This window comes from Triturus cristatus, chromosome 4_1 (genome assembly GCF_964204655.1).
Source record: "Triturus cristatus chromosome 4_1, aTriCri1.1, whole genome shotgun sequence".
Taxonomy (NCBI): Eukaryota; Metazoa; Chordata; class Amphibia; order Caudata; family Salamandridae; genus Triturus; species Triturus cristatus.
Genome location: NC_140585.1, coordinates 1238702926 through 1238725512, shown reverse-complemented (window position 1 = coordinate 1238725512; position 22587 = coordinate 1238702926). Strand labels below are relative to the sequence as shown.

The 22587-nt window shown below is 50.4% G+C and overlaps 1 protein-coding gene across 3 annotated transcripts in view; it reads left to right on the top strand.

The window, feature by feature from the left end:
* The window catches only part of ITGB7 (integrin subunit beta 7), a 1338809-nt gene that overhangs the window by 202862 nt on the left and 1113360 nt on the right, over window positions 1-22587 (top strand). The window lies entirely within an intron of this gene.

Genomic DNA, 22587 nt, shown 5'->3' with positions numbered 1-22587 from the left:
AGTGTACATGAAACCATATCTTTATTGTGGTTGTTCACCGCATTTACATATTGTCAATGTTTAGTTCTGTCGCTTTTCACAATGTCTTCATCTTTTACATTTGTTGTACCTACCCTGTATTTGTACTGTACTTTTTGTCCAGTTACTATCCTTGTCTTTCCTTTCTTTTTTTCTCTCTTTCTTTCTTCTTTTAACAGGCCCGAATCTCACATTCGATAAGAGGACCGTTTTTCATTCTATGTTTATTTTTCACATAGTCATTTTTATTATTAGTGATTTGCACTTACATACACTATTAGTTGGAGATCCTATTCATTAGGCTTACTTCCGTATCTCAACGTTATACACGTTCGGCAGATCACATGACTATGTGGTCAGATAGTGGACACTCCAGTTACTTTCTGGGTTCCACAAGCCATCCATATCATAGACTGTGCTATTTGCACGTTCTGTTCTTACCTCGTTTAACGTGCAGGTCTGTTATTATATTTTTTATTAGGGCCATACTTAGTTTTTCAGTTTATTTATTATTTTTTTGATCCGTCGCCTCTATTTTGGATACTGCGACCTCCACTAGAAGATGGCGGCCATACATCGCTACTAATCTTATATCTTATACAACTAGCTATTTTCCTTCACATCAGGATCACGTGTTCCATGTTATGTCCCTACGCTCTCTCTCAAATAGAGGGAGGCTCGCGCCGATTGTTTATTACATCGGGACTCTATCTCACACAATGTTTGAGTGGTGACAACACCGTTAGCAGGTACGCAACCGCTTCCTTTGATACCCGTCAGATATTCCTTTTTGGTATCATTTTTTTTTTTACATAACTTTTTGACAGCTAAAACAGGGTTCCTCTTTATTTACTCTCATAGGGAGCCGGCTTAACAAGGCGGGGCTGCCTTATGTTTGTTCTTTGACACGTAATTTACAACGTGAATTTACTGTTCACATCACTTGAGACATACCCGAATCTTGATCGCTTTGGGTGAATGTCTCACATTTTTCGTTATACTTAGTGTGTTACATCCTGTTGCCATCTTTGCCGCTTACTTTGGTATTTCTTTACATCATGGAGGTTCCTCTTTTGTCTTTCACTTGAAATATCGTAATTTTTTTTTAGTTATCACCTTAAATTCACCTATACGATGCTAGGAATTTCAACCTGACTAGGATAGCCTGAGAGATTGCTTTTAACACATTTTTTCTCCCACCAATTTTTGCGTTTATTGATGCTACACATTATATACTTTTTTAGTATGCCCGTTATATTTCTCAGCGTATGGGTTACCTTAGGGACATATTCGTTTTTGTCATTATTTTACATTTCTATTTGTGCTGCTTGACTAAATAAAAACAATAAAAAAAAAAAAATCTTTTTGGCACTATCTATATGTTACTTTAGTTGCATTATATATGTAGGAAGGTGGATATCTGACTATGGTTACCCCCAAATTTTTGCCTAGTGTCTAGCTGGTTTTTCGACTTAGTTGGCCTGAGATCCTGCCATTCAGGATCTCAGCCTGGCTGTTCTCTCTTTAAAATGGACTCCATGTACCCTAGGTACATACCCAATTGGTTGGATCACCCTGTCAGCCCCTGTACCAGTGTACACTAGGTACCCAGGGCATTGGTGTATCTAAGGCCTGCCAGGGGCTGAAGCATGTATTATGCCACCCCAGGCTTGGCCTAACAAATTTGACACAACTGGCTGATCACTCAGCTGGGGTAAGTTGGTGTAACCACCTCTTACTTAGGTGTAGTATACCTATACCTAACCTTAAATGGGACACATGTTAACCTATAAGTCACTCCTAAGGCAGGCCTTAACAATCCTGAAGGCAGAGTGCTTGGTTCCATGTGAGATGGTGCTCTGGCATGAGCTGAGCCTGTCTGCAGTGGTCGGAACAACTTCCTTCTACTGTTTCCAGATATCGTCATACCATATACTCTTAAGTGCATTATGAACCTCGCGGTTAAATGCTATCTTTGGTTTGGCTTTATCAAAACATGTCGAGTAAGGTGTCATACGAATTGGAATACTAACCCCTCGCCAATTCTGGCAACGGGGTTAGCATTCCACCCTTCTAGAGGGACACGACATGTACAGTACCTGAAACCCGGGTAAAATCAGACATAGCCTCAGCTCCACAAAATGGATGCTGCCACCACAGACACAAGTCTGCCCTCCTGCTGCTGGGAGTCCTTCCAGCTTGGGAGACGTGGACAAAGGGTTTCCTGCCAGGGGAGGTGCGAGCACCACCCCAGACAGGATTTTGTGCATTGGTCAGGTAGGGCTTGAAAGGAACCAGACATGCCTGAGGCTCACAAGGAGCCTCGGTGCATATGCCAGTTCAATCCGGTCCTGGGGCACACCAGCCCTGGACCTGGGGCGAGCTGGACAAAGGATTGGGGGTGTGACCACCCCCCTTCCTGGTCCCACCCTTAGGGAGGGACCTAGCAGGTAGTCCGGCCCCTAGCATCCGCTTAAAGGTAGGAGCTGTGTCCTAAGACTTCAGACATCCTGAAATCAACTTGAAACTAAGAAGAAGACGGGAACTTCGACGCTCTGCCGCACAGAGGACTGAAGCCAATCTCCCCTGTGGTCAGGGAGTGACCACCTTGCTAACGCAAGCACCATCCAGCGAGTCAACGTCTGCTTTGCCGCCGCCGGAGCCCGAGCCCAGAGACTGACAAGACCTGGACCTCCAGACCTCTCACCGCCCGATCCACAGTCCCTGAAAAGAGGAGACCCGTGGAGGCACCGAGACACGTGGAGCCAGCCATCTTGAAAAGACCACGACAAGCTGCAAGCGCAACAACCGAGGCTCTCTCCAAGTTGTGCTTTGGGATCTGAGAAGCCCAACACCCGAGCAGCATCTGCACCAAAGGTGAGCCCTCCAGCATCTCCACGATCTGCGTGGGGCCCTTCTGCATTTTGCCACTCGACGCGCCTAACCGGTTGCTGGCCCGCTGGCTAGTGGCCATCTTGGCGATGAACTTCAAGAACTACACCGCTGGTCTGGTTGCTCCAGACTGGCCCTTGCTCCCCTCCAAAGGAGCAATCCCTCTGACCTTGCTGGTCAGAACCATCAGCTTATTCTCGTTTTCCACAACAATTGCTTTTGCCAAGGCCTGTTTGCTTCGATCAAGTCGCCGACACCGCCGACAGCGAGAACCTGCGTGGGACAGCTCGTGAACCGACTCCTGGACGTCGTCGACCTTCAGGGACCACGTGGCTGCAGAGACAAGCTACACCTTTCTTCCTGTTTGCACCCGACATCGCCTGGTACCCACCTGGTGCCCCGCTGGTCACTGGCTAGTGACTGTGAACACTGTCCCCTCTGCTTACAGGTCTTCTACAACTCCGATCCACCCTTGGATCCACCGCATCCCTTCCGGACCGACCGCCTGCAGCATCTTTGTCCACAGGCTCCATTTAACAGATAGAAGAAACCCGACGCACTTCGACACCTACGCACCCGCTTCCTGTGGGTGAGGTAAAGCTGGCACTCCGGTGCCCAAGTGTAGAGTATCATCTCTAGTGTCTGTGTTTCCAATCTTGAGTTCATAGTCCATCCGGAAGATTCCTTTTGCAGTAACTTTGTACTTTTTACGCACCCATTGAAAACCTATGGGAGCTCGCGTGTGACTATTTGCTCTGCACACGCAACCCGTGGACCTCCTGGTCACTAACTGAAGTTAGCTCCTTGTAGGCCCAGCGATTCTAGAGGCCCTAGGCCTTTTCCCTTTTCTGTTCGTGGTACTTATACCACTATTTTAGTATATGGTTTGAGCGGCCACCAGGGCCTATCCATATGAAGTGCAACTTCTGTGTATTCTACTGTAATCTTGTTTGACGATTTGTGCTCCTGTGCTCATAAAGAGACTAGGGGTTACTTTGAGAAATAAATACATATATATTTTGAATATATATCTGTGTGGTGTCCTTTCATTGGTATAAAAGGGGGTTGCATTTGGTAAAACAGCTTGCTTAACACGTTTCACGAGTTTAGCCTCAAAGACTGCTTAGCCTACGCTACCACTAGGGCAGCTAGTCCGAAAAGGTTGACTTACAACCACACCATAAGGGTTGCTTGGCATGGTACAAGGTGGTCACTTTAACTAGTGAACATCATATACCAGGCCAACTTCTCACATTGGTGAGCAGCGGTTGGATTTGAGCTTGCTGTGTTTTACCATTGTAATCTCTTGGTTACCAATTGAAAGATCACATAGGTACCTGTAGGTACATATAAAACAAGATTAGATATACTTAAGTTCTACTGAACTTAGTTGTTGTAGAGCAAAGGGAGTAGCACACCCTGACTACAACTACTAGATAGGTTTAGTAGGCAAACCCAAGTGTAGGTAGATTGCAACACATCCACCCACACTTAAGAGCAATGGCTGGGGCAGAGGGGTCCAATGTACCCATCTCTGTTGAGAGTGACCCCCAGAGGGCACCATCCATCTTTGCTACCCTAAACCAAAATGAGCTCAGGCAGTTGGCAAATATCAGGGGCCTTAAACAGCCCAAGAATCCTACTTCTGCTGAACTCAGAGAGCTTTTATAGGCTGATGAAGATCAGAAAGCTCTCAGGAAAGCCTCCCAGTTAGGCCCCTTAGGGACAGGAACAGGAGGCCCCCCTTCTGAAGATGCTACTGAAGTACCCCTTTCCAATGGTCATCCCTTAGAGGAGAATCATACTACAGAGGAAGAAAGTGGTGGGGATACAGAAGGTAGTGAGGATGAAGGGAGAACTAGCCCAGTGCCAAGTGTTATACGTGGTCCAGCTAACTTAAGGCTATTGGGGACTGACAATGGGATCACCCCATTGGATCTCCCCAGTGGACTTAACCAGGGGTCTGGGAGGCAAAGGAATCACTCAGGTGAATCTAATGCTTCTCATACCTCTAGAGGCTCTCAAGGTCACTCCAGGAGAAGGATGACCACCCCTCAGAGGAGGGAGCATGAGGCCAGAATGCAGGAAGCCCAGCTGAGGATCAGGAAGCAGGAGCTAGAGGTAGCCTTGATGGAAGAGAAACTGAACAAGGCTAGGCAACCTAGAGAGAGTGGGTCTATACCCACTGGTGGCAGCAATGTCCCTAGGGACAAAGATAGGGTCTTTGACAATAGGAACCTGTCCAAGATTGTGCCCCCCTACAAAAGTGGGGATGATATCCACAAGTGGATGACTGCTCTTGAGAGAGCCTGCAAAGTACAGCAGGTTCCTGAAGACCAGTGGGCAGCAATCTTATGGCTCTCCTTTGAAGGTAGAGGCAGAGATAGACTCCTCACTGTTAGAGAGGAGGATGTCAGAAACTACAGAGCCCTGAAGAGTGTCCTGGTTGATGGGTTAGGCTTAACCACTGAACAGTACAGGTTAATGTTCAGAGATACCCAGAAGACACAGACTCAGGACTGGTCTGAATATGTGGAATGTGCCACTAAGGCTTTGGAGGGTTGGTTGCTGGGAAGTAAGGTGTCTAATTATACAGGATTGTACAATTTGATGATGAGAGAGCAGATTTTAAGTAATTGTCAAAACCAGCTTCTCCATCAACACCTGGTAGACTCAGATTTGACCTCTCCCCAAGAATTGGGAAAGAGGGCAGATAAATGGGTCAGGACCAGGATCAGGCCTAAAAACCAGGGTGGTGACCAAAAGAAAGATACCACCAAGCCTCAAGAGAAGGGTGGGGATAAAGCAAAAGAGAAATCTCCCTCAGGGCCCCAAAACTCCACACAGGGTGGTGGGTCCCAAGCTCCCTCCTCTACCACAGCTAAAAAGCCTTACTGCCATGAATGTAAAATTCCTGGGCATTGAAAAACTGACAGCAGTTGCCCAAAGGCTAAAAACAAAACTGTTCCTCCAATTACTCCTGTCACACCACCTATTACTGTCAGCAGTAATCCCCCAGGTGGTGGGAGTGCCCCCAGAAATTTGGGTGGGTTTACTTGGGGAACACAGGGGGACCCTGGCTTAGCCAATTCCCCTACAGCAACTACTCTTGTCTGTGATGGTGGCATGGGGTTTGCCAACTTCACTGCCTGTCCCAACACTTTGGGTAGGTACAGACAGGAGCCCTACATCAATGGTACAAAAGCTGAGGCCTACAGAGACACTGGAGCTAGCATCACGATGGTGGCCCATTGGCTAGTTCCCTCTGAGCAGCTTTTGCCTGGTTTCTCCTACCAGGTGACTAACATTGATGGCAAACAGAACAGTCATCCCATGGCAGAGGTATGTCTCAGCTGGGGAGGGGTCACTGGCCCTAAAAGGGTGGCAGTGTCCCCAACCTTGCCTGTAGACTGCTTACTGGGGAATGACTTAGAACTCTCAGCTTGGGCCGGAGTTGAACAAGACACCCATTCTAAAATGGTAGGCCTTTCACAAAAGGGTAGTGGGGTTGTGCCATTCACAACCCCTGTCCAAATAGATTTCCTCCCTGAAAAGGTTGGAAGGGCAGTGGTAGCCACAGCCCAGGCACAGACAGACTTCCCTGTAGAGACTGGCAGAGCTGTGACAGTCACAGCTCAAACACAAACTGAGTGCCCCCCTGAAAGGGTTGGCAAAGCTGTAATGGTCTCAGCCTATACTCAGACTGACATAGGTGTAGTGAAGCCTGAAACTATGGATCACTCCACACAAACAGAGAGTAGTGGGGAGGAAGAAAAGTCTCCCTCTCCCCAGACATTAGGAAAAGGTCAGCCTCCTCAGGGATCTGACCTCACCCCTTGTGAAGGAACTGCCCCAGAGGTAGCCAGGCCTGGCCTGGCAGAGCCTCTGATGTCAGTGGCCCCTTCCAAGGTGGGACCTAGTCTGGTGCAGGTAGCCTGCCTCTCTCTACCCTGCCTCAGTCAGCCCAGGGCTGCAGAGGTCAGGGAGGCCAGTGGACCCCCAGAGGGCCCCTGTCCACAAGAACCCCCCCATCAAAAGAATGAGGATTGCCTGGCTAGTAGCCCTAGTCAGGTGATGGGTAAAAACATTCCTAAGGGGTCTCCTTTACAGGTAGTTAGGGACCTCCCCCAGAGGAATTCTGTTGGGCACAGGCAAACATGGGACCTTAGGGCCCCAAACCTGACCTGTCCCTCCAGTAAGCCCACAAAAGGGACCCAGCCTCCAGCTTTAGGTAGCCAGAGGCTGACACTGAGAGCACAGTGCAACTCAGTTAAGGAAAGAAAGGCATCCATGGTGGAGGATGATTGGAGGAAGCTGAGGCCTCACTTTGAGGACACCCACTTCAGTACTCCATCTCAACACCAGCCTTTTACTTTGCCAAGACACACCAAAGGTAGAGATTCCCTATGGTGGAGACCATCTGATACCCTTAGGGTGAGGGATTGCTTAGTGGACCATGAGACAGGGGGTAACCATGCCAGTGCTGGTTCCTCCTTATATGGCCACTTGGGCAATATAGGCTTACCTGGTCAAGGTCAGCCTTATCTCCCTTCGTTTGGGGCGGGGTTGTGTAGGAAGGTGGATTTCTGACTATGGTTACCCCCAAATTTTTGCCTAGTGTCTAGCTGGTTTTTCGACTTAGTTGGCCTGAGATCCTGCCATTCAGGATCTCAGCCTGGCTGTTCTCTCTTTAAAATGGACTCCATGTACCCTAGGTACATACCCAATTGGTTGGATCACCCTGTCAGCCCCTGTACCAGTGTACACTAGGTACCCAGGGCATTGGTGTATCTAAGGCCTGCCAGGGGCTGAAGCATGTATTATGCCACCCCAGGCTTGGCCTAACAAATTTGACACAACTGGCTTATCACTCAGCTGGGGTAAGTTGGTGTAACCACCTCTTACTTAGGTGTAGTATACCTATACCTAACCTTAAATTGGACACATGTTAACCTATAAGTCACTCCTAAGGCAGGCCTTAACAATCCTGAAGGCAGAGTGCTTGGTTCCATGTGAGATGGTGCTCTGGCATGAGCTGAGCCTGTCTGCAGTGGTCGGAACAACTTCCTTCTACTGTTTCCAGATATCGTCATACCATATACTCTTTACTGCATTATGAACCTCGCGGTTAAATGCTATCTTTGGTTTGGCTTTATCAAAACATGTCGAGTAAGGTGTCATACGAATTGGAATACTAACCCCTCGCCAATTCTGGCGACGGGGTTAGCATTCCACCCTTCTAGAGGGACACGACATGTACAGTACCTGAAACCCGGGTAAAATCGGACATAGCCTCAGCTCCACAAAATGGATGCTGCCACCACAGACACAAGTCTGCCCTCCTGCTGCTGGGAGTCCTTCCAGCTTGGGAGACGTGGACAAAGGGTTTCCTGCCAGGGGAGGTGCGAGCACCACCCCAGACAGGATTTTGTGTATTGGTCAGGTAGGGCTTGAAAGGAACCAGACATGCCTGAGGCTCACAAGGAGCCTCGGTGCATATGCCAGTTCAATCCGGTCCTGGGGCACACCAGCCCTGGACCTGGGGCGAGCTGGACAAAGAATTGGGGGTGTAACCACCCCCCTTCCTGGTCCCACCCTTAGGGAGGGACCTAGCAGGTAGTCCGGCCCCTAGAATCCGCTTAAAGGTAGGAGCTGTGTCCTAAGACTTCAGACATCCTGGAATCAACTTGAAACTAAGAAGAAGACGGGAACTTCGACGCTCTGCCGCACAGAGGACTGAAGCCAATCTCCCCTGTGGTCAGGGAGTGACCACCTTGCTAACGCAAGCACCATCCAGCGAGTCAACGTCTGCTTTGCCGCCGCCTCCCGCCGGAGCCCGAGCCCAGAGACTGACAAGACCTGGACCTCCAGACCTCTCACCGCCCGATTCACAGTCCCTGAAAAGAGGAGACCCGTGGAGGCACCGAGACACGTGAAGCCAGCCATCTTGAAAAGACCACGACAAGCTGCAAGCGCAACAACCGAGGCTCCCTCCAAGTTGTGCTTTGGGATCTGAGAAGCCCAACACCCGAGCAGCATCTGCACTAAAGGTGAGCCCTCCAGCATCTCCTCGATCTGCGTGGGGCCCTTCTGCATTTTGCCACTCGACGCGCCTAACCGGTTGCTGGCTAGTGGCCATCTTGGCGACGAACTTCAAGAACTACACCGCTGGTCTGGTTGCTCCAGACTGGCCCTTGCTCCCCTCCAAAGGAGCAATCCCTCTGACCTTGCTGGTCAGAACCATCAGCTTATTCTCGTTTTCCACAACAATTGCTTTTGCCAAGGCCTGTTTGCTTCGATCAAGTCGCCGACACCGCCGACAGCGAGAGCCTGCGTGGGACAGCTCGTGAACCGACTCCTGGACATCGTCGACCTTCAGGGACCACGTGGCTGCAGAGACAAGCTACACCTTTCTTCCTGTTTGCACCCGACATCGCCTGGTACCCACCTGGTGCCCCTCTGGTCACTGGCTAGTGACTGTGAACACTGTCCCCTCTGCTTACAGGTCTTCTACAACTCCGATCCACCCTTGGATCCACCGCATCCCTTCCGGACCGACCGCCTGCAGCATCTTTGTCCACAGGCTCCATTGAACAGATAGAAGAAACCCGACGCACTTCGACACCTACGCACCCGCTTCCTGTGGGTGAGGTAAAGCTGGCACTCCGGTGCCCAAGTGTAGAGTATCATCTCTAGTGTCTGTGTTTCCAATCTTGAGTTCATAGTCCATCCGGAAGATTCCTTTTGCAGTAACTTTGTACTTTTTACGCACCCATTGAAAACCTATGGGAGCTCGCGTGTGACTATTTGCTCTGCACACGCAACCTGTGGACCTCCTGGTCACTAACTGAAGTTAGCTCCTTGTAGGCCCAGCAATTCTAGAGGCCCTAGGCCTTTTCCCTTTTCTGTTTGTGGTACTTATACCACTATTTTAGTATATGGTTTGAGCGGCCACCAGGGCCTATCCATATGAAGTGCAACTTCTGTGTATTCTACTGTAATCTTGTTTGACGATTTGTGCTCCTGTGCTCATAAAGAGACTAGGGGTTACTTTGAGAAATAAATACATATATATTTTGAATATATATCTGTGTGGTGTCCTTTCATTGGTATAAAAGGGGGTTGCATTTGGTAAAACAGCTTGCTTAACACGTTTCACGAGTTAAGCCTCAAAGACTGCTTAGCCTACGCTACCACTAGGGCAGCTAGTCCGAAAAGGTTGACTTACAACCACACCATAAGGGTTGCTTGGCATGGTACAAGGTGGTCACTTTAACTAGTGAACATCATATACCAGGCCAACTTCTCACAATATACTATCAGTTATTGAAACATATTCAGTATTACTTCCTCTGACTATGACACTTAATCAGGCTTACCTTATTGGCCTGCATTTACGATTTATTATTTTATTCTTTTCCAGTCTCGTGTTTACTTTGGACACCTGACATCCTTTGGATCATTTTTGATTTACTTTGATCCATGATACTGGTGGGTGTGTTCAATTGCCCCGTATCTTTCACTACTCTACACCTCTTTAATGGTGCTTTTCGATCTTACTAATGTTCCACCTTTGACCATTCGGGGTATTCTTTACCTATACTCTTTAGGGTTGCCAATGATTATAGACTTACCTTATGCACATGATACAGCTCAATTTATTATTTTTGCTGCAGATTTCGGGTGACTCTTTCTTTAAATTTATCATTTTTCACACGGTGTTTCTTGGTCCTTCTTGTTTGTTGGTTCTGGTTTCATTATCTTCACTCTTCTAATCTTATGACTTCATGCTGAGTTTAACATAACAATTTATACTAGTATACATTGTTGATTACTTGCTTGTGCGGCCTCACTGTTTTTATATACACTTCTTGTTTTTTTCCAGCCTTGATAAAGTCTGCGTACATATTGTGGTACAAGACGAAACACGTGTTGGCCTGATCTTAATTATTTGCTGCTGGGAAACTCCCTACTTAAGAATAAAAAGAAGATCAATATACAATACTGGCGGACATTTTTACTGAAAATACAAGCACTCGTGACTCTGTACTGTGGGCAAAGTTTGCCAAATGTAAATGTGACAGGGAGTGCTATTGCTGAACAATATTTACTTTGATTGACAGGTTTATGATCTGTTACCAGCACTGTGGGGTAATCGGTGCTTCAGTTTGTGCAGCACCCCTTTTTTCAGTAACTATTTAAGCGCTTTACTATCCATGTTTATACTAACAGACTCTATTTACTAGAAGTGCGGTTCATCCCTTTTGAGGGATTGCTATTACCCTTCATTCTTATTTAATAAAATGGAATACACTTAATCTGCCATATTTGATGGCAACCGCTGCATCCAGTCCCAGCCTGGTGGAAGCGACATCGCCAAGTTTTGGAATCTACACACTGGATAGGAAAGACTGGAACGGCGGAGGCCTGGCCATTTTCTACAGAGAGTCATTGCCTGGTACCTTCTCTTCCTCCTCCTTGTCAGTCTGTGAAGCATTATCCTTTAGTTTCCTACTAAGTGCCCAACCAAATTTTAAGGGCATCTTAGTATACCGACTGCCAGCACTGAGAAGTTCCTTCACAGACAACCTCCACAATCTTTTAGAAGATGTGTTGGCGGCCTCCAACCTAGCGGTGTTGGGGGATTTTACCTTCCATTTGGAAGCCATTACAGAAGTTGACACAGCAAGCCTCCTTGATCTAATGGAGAGTTTTAGGCTTTCACAACTGGTGAAGGAGCCCATCCATCGGGCAGGTCACACGCTCGATCGGATCTTTTCCAATAATCCTAGTAAAGGACACTTTGCAACTCACTTGGTCAAGTCATTCGGCTATCCTATTCAATATTGGTCTATCAGAAACCGCACCCCAAATGGGTGGTTTAGTTAGGAGTAGATCAGTTAGAGCATGGAACAGGGTTAATCAACAGAAACTTCAAAAATACCTATCCAGCTCCCAACCAGAGTATGGGGAAGATGTAGACAAAAATGTCAGTTACTATAACCATTGGCTGAATTCAAATGTCGCATTATTAGCGCCCTTGGCCACCTTAAGCTCGCGGCGCAGTTGGCTGACGCCCCCCTGGTACTCGTAAAAACTGAAGGACTGCAAACTAGATTGCAAAAAACAGGATCATATCTGCAGATCAGTCTACGATCCCGTAGAGAGACAGAAATACAAACAAATCCTGAGCAAATACAACAAAATGATTAGAAGCGAAAAAAACGTATTCTTCTGTAAAAAAAATAGAGAGCACTAATAACTCCTCTAGGGAACCTTTTAGAACTGTTTTGTCCCTTACTTCCCCACACACCCCTGAGATTGTAATCCCTGTGCGACAAGATCGCCATGCACTTTTTGAATAAAGTAGAAAGTACCTTCAATGAAGTAGGCAGACTCAGAACCAAGGAGAAATTATTCAATCCCGACACTGAGCCTACAGCACATCAGCCTGCCTGGGAGCCGAGTTTTGAAAAGTTTACTGATCTGGACATGGCACAAGAAACAGATCTAATTGCAAAAACTGAATCAGGATCACCAAACGACCCCTGCCCAGTGGCGGTGGTAAAACTGGCCCAAGAGATAGCAGCAGATAACCTGTCAAAAGTGTTTAACTCTCTCTTTAAGACAGGAGCCCTCCTCAAGATGTGGAAAACAGCCTCAATTCGACCAATCATAAAAACCCAACCTAAATCCAGAGGACGTCAACAATTACCTTCCCATATCACGTTTGCCTTTTCCCGTCAAACTCATATAAAGGGCTATGAATAAACACATTATGAAATCTATCGATTCACTTAACTGGCTAGACGAAACACAACATGGCTTTAGAGCGAGACACAGCACCGAGTCAGCCCGGATCAAATTCTTCGAGGAATTCAGGGAAGCACTGGACAACAGTCGGAGGGCTGCCCTCATTTTATTAGATCTGTTGGTGGCCTTCGACACTGTCCACCGTACCATCTTGGTGGAGAGGCTAGCAGCGATAGGAGTGCAGAGATCAGATCTCCACTTGCTTAAATCTTTTCTGGAAGACAGGACACAATTTGTAGCCATGGATCCATATATGTCTAACCCTTTTCAGCTCCCATGTGGAGTACCGCAGGGCTCCTCTATAAGCCCTACCCTCTTTAATGTATACATCCCAGCTCTGGCTCCAGTCATAAGATCTTTTGACTTTGCCCTAACCTCTTATGCTGACTATACGCAAATTGTTGTAGCAGTCACAAAACTACCCCACATCATTAGTAAGCAATTTAGCGATTGCATGTCAGCAGTAAGTTCTTGGATGAGTTTTAATTGTCTAAAGCTAAACAGTAATAAAACCGAGTTTGTGCTTTTTGGTAATGATCCCTCTTTCTGGTCTCCTAGCTGGTGGCCAGCGAATACAGGCAAATTGCCTGAACCAGTCGAAAAGGCCAAAATCTCGGGATAATTCTAGAATATAAGCTCTCCTTTGCCAACCAGATCAATGCATTGACATCATCCATGTTAGACCTGGCACCTTGGCGTGAGTCTCCCTTCCTCTTTTTGTCGCTGTGCCTCATGTGTTTTTATGGTGTTGGCCGCTCAGCGCGCTGTGCCACTGCCAACCAGTGTCACGGTGCGAGTGCTCCCTATGTAAATTGTATATGTTGGTTGGATTCCATGATTGGATTGTTTGATTTACTACCAGACCCCAGTAAAGTGCGCCAGGAGCGCCAGGGCATGTAAAGGCAAACACCGCTGGTGGGCTTGCAGCACGGGTTGTGCCACTCACAGATGCGGCCGGTAAAATACGTCTAAGGTCTGCCATCGCAGAACCTGCGTGCAGTCTGGTACTGACACGCCGACCGACAAGTGCCCACACTTGCCGGTCCCTGAAACCCTTCCCTTAGCTGCATATTAGTCACCCCTCTGGTCGGCCCACGGGCAGGGTGCATTGTACGCCTAAGGTAGGACAAGCCTGGATGCGTGGCATGTCCTAGTAGTGAATTACCGCCATCTTGTTGTTCACTACTGCAAGGCTACCCTGTTCTCATAGGCCAGTATGGGCGGCCTGGATTATTACACCCTATGATCCTAACCGACCCAGGGAACATGGTAGGAGATCGAGTTTATTATGCCTGAACTCGGAATAATAAGGTACATCTTTTCGCAAGGTTTATTTTAATATTCCGGGTTTGCAAATGCCGCTGTTAGAAAGTTGGCCTTTGCTTGCCTAAACCTTTCAGCCGCCTCTGCGTGTTGTGTATCTGATGTCTGGCTGGTGTGAGTGACAGGGCTGGGGGAACCCAGATGGGCAGGGCTAGGTAGCCTGGTATGAATAGGACGATCGACAGGTAGATGGGTGGGAGGAGTGCTCCTAGGCTCTGAATAGGACAGTGCTCCGCTACCTCAATGCCGGCTCCACCCCCTGTGGAGCGTCTGATGACTCTGCCCTGCACTCTGAAAGAAGAAGCCTGCATCACGTCAACAAAGTGCTCAGAAACCGGACTGAACTAGGCAAGGGCCCCCCTGGCCTGGGAGAACAAAAGATTTGTGGTATAAATAGAGGAGCCCTGCTCCTAAGAAACTAGATCCGCTTTTGACCAAGAAGAATCTCTGCCTGAGGAGGAGGCACCGGGAAAGCTGTAGGAGGAAGACTGTCCCTATCCTGGGGGATTGGCCTGCAGTGGTGACCTTGCTGCCAAAGGAGAGAAGAGAAACTGTTGCTGAAGACTTTTTACTTTACCTTTACTTTCAAGACTTGTGCTTTTCCAAAACGATCTCCAAGGGCTTGGAACTGAGCTTGCCCCCTGAACTGAGCCCCAGGACCATTGGGCTCTACCTGATCTTCACTCGCCTGCGGCTGGACTGTGGTGTCCTTTCCCTCGCCGGAGCTGTGACCCTCGTGCCCAGTCCCTCCTTGAGCCGTGACCAGGACTGCTTAGCCGCCCCCGCCTTGGGAAGAGCCTCGCTCGATCGGAGCCGCTCCCCCTACGCTGTGCTGGGCTGCCCCGTCACCTCGCTCGTTGGAGGCTCGCTGTGCACCTTCACCCTCCCGCCGGAATCGGCGTTTGTGAGCATCTCCAAGCCTCGGACGGCCCGGACGAATCTGCGTGCCCGGCTGCCCCGCTTTGTTCACCCGCCACCTGCAACACCCCGCTCTTGTCGTGAGCCTGAAGATCAGACCTCCATCGTGAAGTGTGGGAGCCCAGAACGCCGCCTCGCTCTTCTGTCGAAGGGCCGCTGAAATCCCGCACCCGCCTTTGCGTCAAGAAACAAGGTACTGTACTTACGAACTCGACCGCGAGCTCGCATCGGATCCAGGGTCCGCAACGTTCTTATTTCCCTGTCATCTGCTGTGTGCTCACTGGGCGCTGCCTCAGCACGAAGTGCGCTGAGGCCTACAGTTACCTTGTGCCCGCCTAAAGAACTTTCCGTAAAACCAAGAGAACTTGACCGTATTTCCGAGAATTGTGGCCCCATCAGTTCAACGTTACTGGGCCTTGTATTTGAATCTGCTGAAACTACATAAAAGCTTATTTTTATATACTTCCTGATTGGTGTCCGTTTGTGGTGCATGCAAGGGGTTTACTGTATGTATTATTGCACTTGCTTAACCGTGTACGCCTGAGACTTAGCCTAGACTGCTCGCGCCACGCACCTAGAGGGTGAGCAGGGGTTATTCTGGGGAGTCATCCTTCGCCCTGACAAGAAGTAAAGGGTCCCTGCTTGTTGTGGGTTCACACCTGCGTCAACCAGAGCCCCCTCATTTCTAACATTGGTGGCAGCGGTGAGGATTTACGGATTTGCATTTGTGGTTTGCGTATAGTGAATCACTGATCACCACGTAGTGAGAGCAGACCAGTAACACAGCCACAAGGCTAGCATTTGTTTTTGTTTTGCCAAGAGTCTCCGTTGTTAGAGCCATGCCTGGTTCACTTTCCGCCGGAAGGGCGGCTTCCATAATCTCTGGATTTGAAGACGTAGATTGGGAAGAAGACGCACTTCTGAATCATACCAATGAAGACTTGAAAGGTCTTTGCTCCAAGTTCAGGATTGCCCAAACTGGATTGAAGAAGAAGGAACAATTTGTGAAGGCGCTGAGGGCCTGGTATGAGTCAAAGGCACCAGAGAATCAGGTGGAAGTGGTTCCACCAGAAAGTGTCCATGAGTTTGGCAGATGCCTGTCGCCAGAAGAGTTGGCGGACAGGGCAGCAACCCGGGCACACGAGGTGGAAATGGCAAAACTTCATGGGCAGATGGATATGGAAAAACAAAGATTAGCCATGGAAGAAAAGAAACTACAATTAGAGCATGACATGAAGCTGAGGGAGCTGGAGCTGAAAGCAAAAAGTTTGGAGCTTAATCCCTCTGGTGGCAGCACACCGCCAGTACCGGCGGAACCAAGAGTTTATATTCCCAAGGATGTAGTGAAGGAGTTCTTCAGGAATGACGACATCGGGCAGTGGTTCAGAGCCTACGAGGTAGCCATGTCTTCCCACCGGGTCCCTGAGAAAGATTGGGGAGCGGGGTTGTGGGGAAGGTTCCTGAGTGAAGGGCGGGACACACTGTTAGATTTACCTGTTGATGTTCGTAATTCTTATGCCCATATGAAGGAAGCATTGATGGCTAGGTATGGGTTGACCCCTGAGTTATATAGACAGAGGTTCAGGGGTTGCACTAAGATTCCCAATAGTACGTATGTGGAGTATGTGACTTTCTTTTGCAGAGCGCTGGATGGTTGGGTAAAGGGTAGTAAGGTAAATGATTATCAAGGGCTCCTTGATTTAATGGCATGGGAGCACTTGTCCAGTAATTGTTTTCCTGAGCTACGCCAGCACCTGATCGATAGTAAGCTGACTAACCCGAGGAAGCTTGCTGAGGAGGCGGACCGCTGGGTCAGTACCAGGGTCCACAAGGGTACCGTGGGAGATTCCGCCAAAGGTGGGCAGGGTCCCCCGCAGAAGAGTGGGGGGGACAGGGGTAAACAGAAGCAGTTCCAAAAAGGGCCCCAAAATAGTCCCCAAGGGAACCAAGGGAAGGGTTCTCAGCCTCCCCCACCCCAGAAACCGACCGGGGCCCGACAGGTCCTCCTGTTCAAAAGGGGCCCGTAAGATGTTACAGGTGTAACAATTTGGGGCATTTTGCCTCTGATGTAAAATGTCCATTGTTTGGTAAACCAGCACCCACTGGTGCTCCACCCCGGCAGGTGACTACTGTAGCCTTGGGGAGGAGAGGGATGTCCAAGGTGGGTGGGGTCCCGCAGAGATGTCCCTGGTCTCGCTAGGAGACCGTGAAGTGGTCCCTCCAACCCAGCTGCCTGAGAACACTAAGAAGTACAGGCAGTGGGTGACCATAAATGGCCATAGGGTGGAAGCTCTTAGAGATACAGGAGCCAGTGTGACGGCTGTCCGGTGTCACCTGGTGTCTCAGGAGCAGGTGGTCCCCAATGCATTCTATCCCGTTGTTGCCGCTGACAACACAGAGAGACACTGCAAGGTGGCTCAGGTTCCCTTTGAGTGGGGGGGGGGGTCTCTGGTACTCTTCAGGTAGCTGTGAGGCCCGCCATGCCTGTAGACTGTTTGTTAGGGAACGATTTGGAGAGCTCACCTTGGGCTAAGGTGGAGCGGAGTGCTCACCTGGAGATGTTGGGTATGCCGGATTGGGCGTGAGTCACCACACGGTCCATGGCAGCCAGTAGAGGTACTCAAGAGGTCCTGGAGCCTGAGAGGGAGGCCCAGGAACCGGCCTCAGAGGGAAGGAGCAAGGGGCGCGGGAAGCCGGCCCCTGAAGTTCCCACGGTCCAGGAGGAAGCAGACCTTGAGGGGGATGCCCTGGAGCCTACAGGGGAGCAGATAGCTGAACTGGGAGACCTGCCGGAGCTGACCCATTGGCAGCAGGAAGGGGGTCCCACCAGGGAGGACTTTTGCAAGGCACAGAAGGAGTGCCCTTCTCTCGTGGGTATGCGGCAGCAGGCTGCAGACCAGGCCGCAGGTGATCAGTCAGGATCACATTTCGTTTACTGGGAGAACGACCTCCTATATACAGAGCCTAAGGTTGCTGAGCCTGGGTCAGCCCGTGCGCTGGTGGTACCCCAGGACTTCAGAGCCTTCCTACTGGGGCTGGCTCACGATGTGCCATTGGCAGGGCATTTGGGGCAGGACAAGACCTTTGAAAGGCTTGTCACCCACTTTTATTGGCCTCAAATGCGCAGGAGTTCAGATACTCACTGCAGGACATGCCAGACTTGCCAGGCAAGTGGAAAGAGTGGAAGGAAGCAGAAGGCTCCACTCCAGCCATTCCCTGTGGTCGGTACCCCATTCCAGCGAGTGGGGATTGACATTGTAGGGCCACTGGACCCCAGGACAGCGATGGGCAATAGGTTCATCCTGGTCCTGGTGGACCATGCCACCCGGTACCCAGAAGCCATTCCTCTAAGGACAGTGACGGCCCCCGTGGTGGGACGGGCACTGATGGGAATTTTCTCCCGAGTGGGATTCCCTCTAGAGGTGGTGTCTGACCGAGGTACCAATTTCATGTCCAAGTACATGAAATCTCTTTGGCAAGAGTGTGGTGTAACCTACAAGTTCACCACACCTTACCACCCCCAAGGAAACGGGTTGGTTGAGAGATTCAACCGAACCCTCAAAGGCATGATAATGGGCCTAGAAGGAGCCATGAGGCGTAAGTGGGACGTCCTCTTACCATGCCTTCTCTTCGCTTACCGTGAGGTGCCACAGAAGTCTCTGGGGTTCAGTCCCTTTGAGCTTCTGTATGGTCACCCAGTCAGAGGACCTCTAAGTCTGGTCAAAGAAGGCTGGGAGCAATCTCCCAGGAAGCCTCCCCAGAATGTATATAGTTACATGCTGGCCTTCAGGAATCAGACTAGGCGATTCAGGCAACTTGCTGAGGCAAATCTGGAAGCCAGCCAGGAGGAGATGAAGCGGTGGTACGACCAGAATGCCACTCTGGTAGAGCTTCAGCCTGGACAGAAAGTATGGGTCTTGGCCCCCGTGGAGCCGTGTGCGCTCCAGGATAAGTGGACCGGTCCCTTTGAGGTGGTGGAGCGCAAGAGTCCTGTTACCTACGTGGTGGACCTGAAGTCTCCTAGGAACCCCTTAAGGGTCCTACATGTCAACCGCCTCAAGCCCCACTTGGAGAGGTCCCAAGTGGGCATGCTCTTGGCAACAGATGCTGGAATGGAAGAGGAGACAGAACCTCTTCCTGACCTCCTGTCAGCCCAGGAGCAAGATGGGTCAGTGGATGGTGTCATCCTCTCTTCCACCCTGACCCCTGAGCAACATAATGATTGTCGCCAGTTGCTGGGACAGTTTTCTGACCTGTTTTCCCTGGTCCCTGGTGTCACTGATTGGTGCGTCCATGATGTGGACACTGGGGATAGTCCACCTGTGCGGCACAAGGCCTACAGGGTGACTGACAGGGTGAGGACATGCATCAAGGAGGAGGTCTCCAAGATGTTTGCACTCGGGGTAATTGAGTCTTCTAGCAGTCCTTGGGCCAGCCCCGTGGTCTTGGTCCCAAAGGCTGCAGCGCCGGGAGCCACACCCGAACTCCGGTTCTGTGTGGACTACAGAGGACTCAATTCGGTCACTAGGACCGACGCACACCCCATCCCCCGAGCTGATGAGCTCATCGATCGGCTAGGGGCTGCCAACTACCTCAGCACGTTTGATTTAACGTCTGGGTATTGGCAGATCGCCTTGACCGAGGGGGCCAAAGAGAGGTCAGCATTTTCCACCCCAGATGGGCACTACCAGTTCCGGGTTATGCCATTTGGGATGAAGAATGCCCCTGCCACCTTCCAGAGATTGGTCAACCAGGTGTTGGCTGGGCTGGATTCATTCAGTGCAGCCTACCTGGATGACATCGCAGTGTTCAGCTCCACTTGGGAGGAACACTTGCGTCACCTCTGGGAAGTGTTGATGGCGCTGCGCCAGGCAGGCCTCACGATCAAGGCGAGTAAGTGCCAGATCGGGCAGGGTTCCGTGGTGTACTTGGGACACCAAGTTGGGAGTGGCCAGGTGGCGCCCCTTCAGCCCAAGATAGAAACCATCCTGAATTGGGAGGCGCCCAAAACCCAGACGGAGGTGAGAGCCTTCCTAGGTCTCACCGGGTACTACAGGAGGTTTGTCAAGGGGTATGGCAACATGGTTGCCCCCTTGACAGCGCTGACTTCGAAGAAGCAGCCCAGGAAAGTGATCTGGACTGACACCTGTCAGAAAGCTTTTGAGGCCTTGAAAACTGCTATGTGCACGGCGCCCGTGCTCTTGGCTCCCAACTTCTCCAAAGAGTTTATCGTTCAGACAGACGCTTCAGAGCATGGTGTGGGGGCTGTTCTTTCACAGATTAATGAGGAGGGCCTAGATCAACCCGTAGCCTTTCTTAGCAGGAGGTTACTTCCACGGGAACAAAGGTGGAGTGCTATTGAGCGTGAGGCATTTGCTGTGGTCTGGGCGCTGAAGAAGCTAAGACCCTACTTGTTTGGGTCTCACTTCCGGGTTCAGACGGACCACAGGCCCCTCAGATGGTTGATGCATATGAGGGGTGAGAATCCAAAGCTGTTGAGGTGGTCCATTTCCCTACAGGGTATGGATTTCACGGTGGAACATCGCCCTGGTACAGATCACGCCAATGCTGACGGTCTGTCCAGATTTTTCCGCCTTAGTGATGAGGAACTCCCTGGGGTAGGGTAGTTCTCCCCACTTTTCAGCTGGAGGGGACACGTGTTAGACCTGGCACCTTGGCGTGAGTCTCCCTTCCTCTTTTTGTCGCTGTGCCTCATGTGTTTTTATGGTGTTGGCCGCTCAGCGCGCTGTGCCACTGCCAACCAGTGTCACGGTGCGAGTGCTCCCTATGTAAATTGTATATGTTGGTTGGATTCCATGATTGGATTGTTTGATTTACTACCAGACCCCAGTAAAGTGCGCCAGGAGCGCCAGGGCATGTAAAGGCAAACACCGCTGGTGGGCTTGCAGCACGGGTTGTGCCACCCACAGATGCGGCCGGTAAAATACGTCTAAGGTCTGCCATCGCAGAACCTGCGTGCAGTCTGGTACTGACACGCCGACCGACAAGTGCCCACACTTGCCGGTCCCTGAAACCCTTCCCTTAGCTGCATATTAGTCACCCCTCTGGTCGGCCCACGGGCAGGGTGCATTGTACGCCTAAGGTAGGACAAGCCTGGATGCGTGGCATGTCCTAGTAGTGAATTACCGCCATCTTGTTGTTCACTACTGCAAGGCTACCCTGTTCTCATAGGCCAGTATGGGCGGCCTGGATTATTACACCCTATGATCCTAACCGACCCAGGGAACATGGTAGGAGATCGAGTTTAGTATGCCTGAACTCGGAATAATAAGGTACATCTTTTCGCAAGGTTTATTTTAATATTCCGGGTTTGCAAATGCCGCTGTTAGAAAGTTGGCCTTTGCTTGCCTAAACCTTTCAGCCGCCTCTGCGTGTTGTGTATCTGATGTCTGGCTGGTGTGAGTGACAGGGCTGGGGGAACCCAGATGGGCAGGGCTAGGTAGCCTGGTATGAATAGGACGATCGACAGGTAGATGGGTGGGAGGAGTGCTCCTAGGCTCTGAATAGGACAGTGCTCCGCTACCTCAATGCCGGCTCCACCCCCTGTGGAGCGTCTGATGACTCTGCCCTTCACTCTGAAAGAAGAAGCCTGCATCACGTCAACAAAGTGCTCAGAAACCGGACTGAACTAGGCAAGGGCCCCCCTGGCCTGGGAGAACAAAAGATTTGTGGTATAAATAGAGGAGCCCTGCTCCTAAGAAACTAGATCCGCTTTTGACCAAGAAGAATCTCTGCCTGAGGAGGAGGCACCGGGAAAGCTGTAGGAGGAAGACTGTCCCTATCCTGGGGGATTGGCCTGCAGTGGTGACCTTGCTGCCAAAGGAGAGAAGAGAAACTGTTGCTGAAGACTTTTTACTTTACCTTTACTTTCAAGACTTGTGCTTTTCCAAAACGATCTCCAAGGGCTTGGAACTGAGCTTGCCCCCTGAACTGAGCCCCAGGACCATTGGGCTCTACCTGATCTTCACTCGCCTGCGGCTGGACTGTGGTGTCCTTTCCCTCGCCGGAGCTGTGACCCTCGTGCCCAGTCCCTCCTTGAGCCGTGACCAGGACTGCTTAGCCGCCCCCGCCTTGGGAAGAGCCTCGCTCGATCGGAGCCGCTCCCCCTACGCTGTGCTGGGCTGCCCCGTAACCTCGCTCGTTGGAGGCTCGCTGTGCACCTTCTCCCTCCCGCCGGAATCGGCGTTTGTGAGCATCTCCAAGCCTCGGACGGCCCGGACGCATCTGCGTGCCCGGCTGCCCCTCTTTGTTCACCCGCCACCTGCAACACCCCGCTCTTGTCGTGAGCCTGAAGATCAGACCTCCATCGTGAAGTGTGGGAGCCCCGAACGCCGCCTCGCTCTTCTGTCGAAGGGCCGCTGAAATCCCGCACCCGCCTTTGCGTCAAGAAACAAGGTACTGTACTTACGAACTCGACCGCGAGCTCGCATCGGATCCAGGGTCCGCAACGTTCTTATTTCCCTGTCATCTGCTGTGTGCTCACTGGGCGCTGCCTCAGCACGAAGTGCGCTGAGGCCTACAGTTACCTTGTGCCCGCCTAAAGAACTTTCCGTAAAACCAAGAGAACTTGACCGTATTTCCGAGAATTGTGGCCCCATCAGT